Source organism: Rhamphochromis sp. 'chilingali', assembly GCF_963969265.1.
Source record: "Rhamphochromis sp. 'chilingali' genome assembly, chromosome: 16".
NCBI lineage: Eukaryota > Metazoa > Chordata > Actinopteri > Cichliformes > Cichlidae > Rhamphochromis > Rhamphochromis sp. 'chilingali'.
In genome coordinates, this window is record NC_137943.1 from 5,728,111 (window position 1) to 5,735,273 (window position 7,163).

General features: G+C 41.6%; 1 long non-coding RNA gene across 2 annotated transcripts; it reads left to right on the plus strand.

Annotated features, from left to right (window-relative positions):
• The first annotated feature begins 1,663 nt into the window (after positions 1–1,663).
• Positions 1,664–6,015, plus strand: LOC308412936. 2 transcript variants are annotated; one of them, XR_013974642.1, is made up of 5 exons: positions 1,664–1,898; positions 1,989–2,476; positions 2,710–3,090; positions 3,293–3,364; positions 3,685–6,015. It is a non-coding gene; the product is annotated as an uncharacterized lncRNA (long non-coding RNA). The 2 variants fall into 2 exon arrangements; XR_013974641.1 differs by having other exon boundaries at positions 2,710–3,364.
• Positions 6,016–7,163: the final 1,148 nt, after the last annotated feature.

The following is a 7,163-nucleotide window of genomic DNA, read 5'->3' on the forward strand; positions in this document are numbered from 1 at the left end:
GAAGGCTCTTAGGGTCCTTCATTTTTTAAATACAAGGATATGACATGTAATTCATCCGATCCTGGCTCTAGCGCTCCTTCCGACCTTGAGCGGTATTATCGTGTACTACATTGTCGCTTTTTGTTGTGTTTTTCTTTTCTTTTTCTTTTTCTTTTTTATTTCTTGACAAAGGGAATCAGGAATATATCTAGCTGGGTCACCACTATAGACAATCCGGCAGAGGAGGAGGAAGGTAAATCGAATTGAGTTTTTTCTTTTTTTAAATACACAGGATATGACGTAGTCATTCAACCGATCCATGCTATATTGCCCCTCCCGATCTGGAGTGGTATAACGTGTTGTAGAAAGGTTTGATCAATTCGCGCTTAAAAAAAGAATACATTCTCTGTTTTTTTTCTTTCACGCTTATGGTACCCAACAGAGGGAGTTGAAGCATCCCTAGCTCTCCCTCCTATTACACCCAAACCTTGCGGGCTGCACGTCAGGAGACTCGGAGGTAATTGACCGGGATGAACCGATCCTATAAATTTAAAAAAATTTGTTCAATTACATTTTTAAGATAATTTACATAAAACTGGATATGTCACAATCTGATGTTGTATTAATAAAGCTCTCTGCCTCGTTGAACGTATGAATCAGCCCTATAAATAAATTTAAAAAAGTGTAAACGATTCAAAGATAAGTGCAGCATCATTACCGGCAGGGGTGGCAGGAGAAGGAGGAGCAGCCTGCGGAGCATCAGCACTGAGGATCTCGGGTACAAAATCAAAACGAGGTTGTGACCCGTCACTATAACTTCTGTGTTTCCCAAAAACACTATGGCCATCCCCTCCCCCGAAAACTACTGGCGTCTGTCCAAAGCTTACTCACACGCGTCCATTCAGTGGTTGGAGTGGGAAGCTAAAATCCCTATTCCATACACGTTAAAGGCGGAAAGAGAGAAAAAAAATAGGCCCATACTTTGTAGACGGTTACTCGGAGAGAGAGGGAGAGAGGTGGGTCTGGGAGTTTCTGGGATGCTTTTATCACAGGTGTCCTAAGTGCCACAGGTCCAAGGAGATCTGCCCTCTGACTCCGGCCAGTAGTAAACTCACAGTAGCACAGGAACAGAGCGGGAGGGAAAGAGAGAGAAAGAGAGCCAGGGACAACAACAAGAGACAACATCGTCACATTAGAAAGGTATAGTAATCATCCACAATTATTTGTAGTTGCAGATGAGAAAGAATTCAGAAAGTTTACACATGCTGTGAATCCTATGTGTGCAATTCCAGGCAGGAAAACACTCTCCAAAAAATCATCCCAGGCTTATGTGAAAGAGAAAGTGCATCTTCTTTTTGTTTTGCATATTTTAATTTATATTTTATTGTGTTGTGGCTTGTGGCTCTCTTTCTCTCTCTGCTTTGTCTCTAGGGGCCACCGTATATATAAACATTTATAAATAAAAACACGTTTTTTTTTTAACATTAGTAATTCCTTTTGTGCATAATTTTATATTGTTGTTGATAATAAATTAATTAAAGCAACAAAACAACCTGAAGAGCTGGTTGGGAGCCGAAAGAGCCGGCTCTTTTTATTGAGTTGAGCCGAAAGAGATGGCTCTCTAAAAAAGAGCTGGAATTCCCATCACTACTACCAATGTGAGCTCCGGGAGAAATGCTTACTGCGTCCACACGGTCGTGGTGAGGGAGCACGAATAGACCAAAATGAAAAATCAAACGAGGAGGTCAAAAAGTTCCTGCAGAGCTAAGACGCTCCCGAACCTCTGTCCCCTCGCTCTGCCCTTTACGGAGGCGAACTTGAGGCTGTGGTACAGCGCCTTGCCTGGAGAAAATGTGTAGGCCTGGTGTATCTGCCGCGAAGGCTCTTTTCCCCCATTCTACCGTACAAAACATCTCGAGGTAAATTGATCTTTACCCTCTGCCGCACTTTTTCTGAAATAATCACTTCATAATTAACTCTCATGGTATCTTTTTCTGGCGATTCTTCAGATGAGGACAATTTAAATCAAGCTATAATTGCGAGCTTGGAGAGTCCCCAAAGAGGGACAAAAGGACACCCTGATGATCCTCTACCTACTCACATGAGGCAAGGTGTGAAAACAAGTGTGGGTCACAATCAGCCAGGGTTTGGGGGGATACTCCCACTGGGTTTAAATCTGGGACTCTCCACCATTTGACCCTTAGAACTGAAGAAGCTTGTCGGATGAGAGGTGAAAACATCTTTAAGCAACTTAAAGAAGTCCAGACGCTTTTTTCCCCGCTCTGCTGTGTGGGAGGGAGCCTTGCGTGGTTTTCAAAGGATATCTTATGATCCCAACTTGATGATCAGTGTGAAAATCTCAGATGATATGGGGAAAAATGAGGAAGGGGTTGATTTAGGCGGGCCAAGGAGGGAAGACTATCAATGGACACCATTGCCAGGTCAGCCATGTTTGAGGGGAAAGAAAACTGCAAGAACTTGGCTCTTGACAGTACTGGTAATTACCTATTTTTCTAATATTAATAATAATAATAATAATAATGGATTGGATTTATATAGCGCTTTTCAAGGCACCCAAAGCGCTTTACGATACCACTATTCATTCACTCTCACATTCACACACTGGTGGAGGCAAGCTACAGTAATAGTGTAAACTTTTTAACTGATATTTATTTTTACAGGCAACATTACTGACAGTTTTGCTTTTCCCTTTATTCTGTTGCTTTGCAGCTCTCTGAGGGTACTGGTACTACATCTCTGGCAGAGCCATTGCAGTGAGCTTGGTACATGGTGGTCCACCACCTAACTTTCTGTCACCAACAGTATTTTCTTTTCTAGTTGGAAATTCAGCAAATCCACCCTGGAAGACATAGCTGATTCGGTACTCTTTGAAAAAGTCGAAGAGTTCCAAGTTGAAGAAGAATTGTCTCCCCATATGCTAATCAAGTCCAAAACCTCAGTTTCTGTCCATTGACTCGCTGTCTCCAGTTTCCCCCACCATGCTTTCTCGTTTGTCTTCTCCGGTGCAGTGTGAACATAGAGTAAGAGACAGGGATCTGCTGGTACATGACATTGTCATATTTCAGGTCATCCACAGGGTCCTATTCAAAGGTATTTGGGTATTCTGTGTTTTTCAGATTAATTAAAATAGTGATAGAAATCTTACCTATTAATCAAAATGGCCAGTTTAATAACCTAATACAATTCAAATTGCCAAATTGATTATATGCAGTTAACTTAGAAACCTGAAATTGCATAATTATTAACATTCATCTATTAACATTCATCATTTTCAACATTCATCTATCTCCAGAAGGAAGCAACAGAAGAGCTGCTAAGGAGATGGTTGTTACATTCTGGAGGGACTATCTTCAAGCTACAGAAGGTAATTGGCACTTTAGTGTACAATAAACAGATATAGCGATTTATAGTTCTGCATTTCTGAAAACTTTACTTTAAATAACATACTTGTATAACAATAACACCACAGCTTCTGCTGCTTCTTAATTACCCTCTTGGTTGTAGTAACATTTTTACATAGTTTTTGAAGCTGTTGAAGGATGAAAAGCGTGTTCTATAGTCATTACAATAACAGTCTTTCAAAGATTCTTGCTTTAGATTAATACTCACTGACAAATTATTCTGGCAAAATAATCTAATATGAAGTTACCTTATAACATTTATTTCCTTCTCTGTTTTATGCAGAAGAAGAAGGACATTCCAAGTTAGAGAAGCTATTGGCCTTTGCAACTGGAGCAACTGCGGTGCCACCTATTGGCTTTTCCCCAGCACCCTTGATTGAGTTCATTCATAGAGGAGATGACGACTTCTCTTCTACACCAATTTTCCCTCTTGCCAACACGTGTGTTAACTGCATTAGGCTGCCACTGCATGTTTCATACCAGTTGTTCAAGGAGATGTTTGATTTTGCCTTAGGTAACACTTACGTCTTTGGCAGGGTGTGAACACATTATGCTGTATGAGTTTGTGGTTTTATCTTTTGTGTTGGTCTCTCTGCTGATTCAAAGTGAGCATTGAATATTAACTTTTTAAGGTTTTAATATTTCCAAATTTAGCTGCGTCAGTCAAATTGATGTTTTAAGACATCAATTTGACAAGAAGTGATTGTTCTTCAGGATTAAAATCCAATTGTTTAACAGCACTTCAGAAGTTTATTTACACTGTTGAGTATGAACATATAATCTTTGTCTCACTTTAGTCTTTTCATGTGCATGTGCATCTGTCTTTGATATGGTTGTCTTTCTGTCTGTTTATTCTTCTGCCTGTCTCAGTTTCTGTTTGATTGACAACAGAGCTGTCATTTTATCCTATTGATTGATTGATAATACTTTATTCATCCCGAGAGAAATTGAGTTAAGGCTGCCAGCCGTGCCAGCGCCATCTTACCCTTCCGACCATACATACATTACGCAAAACATCACATGGGCAAGACAGGTCAGAGAGGTATAACAATGGAAAATGCACCACACGAGGAAAGATAAGGAGAAAAAAAAACACCTCTGCACATAGCACATGAAAAACTCTTAATACACCAAAGAAACACATGACAAGCAACAGGGGTGGGTAAAGGGTGCAGCATCGGAAGGGAATAAGCATCGAAGGCATTTGGAAAGGGAGGGGGGATGAGTGTGTGCATATCAGTGTATATGTATGTGTGTGCGTGTCCAGAGTTCAGCTGAGACAGTGTCCTTCGCCCTGCTAGGCTAAGTAAACAGTCTTCCAGCCAACCCAGGTGGCCTTGCATGGAATGTGAAGGAACAGACTAAACACAGTCGTTATCAGGGTGTTGTTGTTCAGCTCCAGCCTTGAGACCGCAGCTGGTGCCAAAGGGGGTATCCGCATGAAGTGATGGTGGTTTTTACTTTAGTGCGAACAGCTCATATGAATTTCAAAGCAGTTCTACAGTCCAACACTGGTATCGCAATCTCCCTTTGGAGAGCCGCGAGCTTCGGCATACTCGCACTCTGTGATGTTGTCATTTCTTGTGCTCAAGGAGCCGATTTCTGAGAACTCACGGCAGTGTGCCTCCCCGAGATGTCATCCAATTTGCGCCCAGAGATGTTATTCTGAGCTAGCCCTTCCGTGATGTATCCAGTCTGCAGTCAGAGATCTTATTCTGAGTATTCACAGCAGCCGTAGCCTCTCCAAGATCTTATCCTGACTCAGTGAGCCCATTTTGAGAAACTCACACCTCTCCCATCATTCCAATCCCAGCGGGCAGCCTTGTGGGGATTTGAACAGCCGGTTCTGCTTTCTTAATTCTTCGATAAGTCAGGGCCAAGCCAGCTCCGATCAGCCAGAACCCTGTTACCATGGTTAGATATCTTCAGCACTCAGGCTCACCCAAGCCCAAACTTCTCGTTGAGAAAGGGGTGTCAATTGCATTTAGGGACCAGTTGATCCAATCCATAATTCCTCTTTTAGGTTTTAGAGAACAGACTGTGAGAATGTTCCAGGGAAAAGTAATACAAAAAACACAAGAGGAGGAGAGGAGAAAAGTGTGAATGCCTTCGTCAAGAGCAAGAGCAAGGAAATGCTTAAAGAAAATGCTTTCAATATTTTGTTATTTTTGATCAGATATGTGTTCTGAAATGTTTTTTTTGTTTTTAAAATTTTTTTGCAAAATATTTGATTCAATGTAGAAGGTGTAATAGTGAACATCTATTTCATGATTTCCATCATTTTCTAAAGGATTCTGTCATGGTCCCTGTGCCTGTTTGGCTGGCTCAGTGTGGCTACAAGTGTTTTTGAGCTAAGATTTTAAAGTTATTCACATAATGAAAACCTATACTTTGTTTCGGGCGAGTTGCCCATTCAAATGCATGTAATCGTAAGAAACGCACTGTCTTGACGAAATAAAGCGTTTTTGTACAACTTCATATAAATAGCTGTAAGTTTTGATAGAAGACTCTGTTAGAGAGTTATCTCTAGGATGCTGGGATGATAGCTCCCTCAGGACTTAAACTCCAGTCAGAGAGTGGGGCACAGAGAGTGATGTCCGGATATACTTTAATGGAAGTTAACAGCAGCTCAACAGTACAGCAGTAGGCATACTTAACGAATGTGGGACGGGTGGACAAACGTGTGCGTTGCTGTGCAAATGTGAGTCAAAATCCCTCCAGTTCTACGAGTCCATTTCTACTTATAGCACGGGTTGTACTTTGATGTTAATTACAAGGGGTTTATGCTAGGAGATTTATCGAGATGGGTAGAGGCGTGTGACTTACCACCGTAGCATTTGTTGCGGGTTGTATCTGTGCACTGCAGTTGGGTTATTTAGCCACTAGAGGGCACTGAAGACCATATAATTGCTGACCTTTCCTAATTTGGGGGCATTAGGTCTTTTCTGTTGCCTGAGATATGCAGATATTCTTGTTTCCTGCTTGTTCAAATGGGATTGTGGGACTTTCTTATGTCAGAGCATTCAGCTGATTATTTGTGTTACAGTTCATTATATTGGCATGATGTTGGGAAGTGACGATTGTTATATTTACATGTGAAAATTGTTTCTCCTTGTTTCTTGTTATTCAGAACCACACGTCTGTCCACCCCTCCCACATTCGTTAAGTATGCCTACTGCTGTACTGTTGAGCTGCTGTTAACTTCCATTAAAGTATATCTGGACATCCAACACGTTCTCACTCCCAACTCGTCAAACGTGTGACGCATGGTCAGGCTCCCTCTGCTTCACTTATGGACGCGCAGGGTACCCCTCTCGCGTCGGGAATTGACGTGAAGGGTCCTCCGATTGAGGAGATTGCTGCGGAAGTGCCTGTTGTCGGTATATTTAGACATTTTCCAAATCACATTGTAGTGATGTATACAGAACACAATAAATTATGTAATGTAAACAACTACCTGAAAAACAGGTAGAACGATACTTTTGTATCATTTATTGCATTTACGGAGGGAGTGGTGTATGCTGGGTAATGGCACAGCTAGCTACTGGGTGACTTTATTCACCCGCTTAGGCCGTTATCAGTCCATACAATGGACGTTATTAGCACAAATCAGTCCCATAGATATGGGCCATCTCCTGCTAGACTGTTCAGAAGGTTGTTATCATCCATCCAGATGGAGGATCACTAACAGGAGCGTGGAAGACTCCAGAATCCACTCTGGCTGGAATCCGGTGGATATTTCGTCAAGACAGTGCGTTTCTT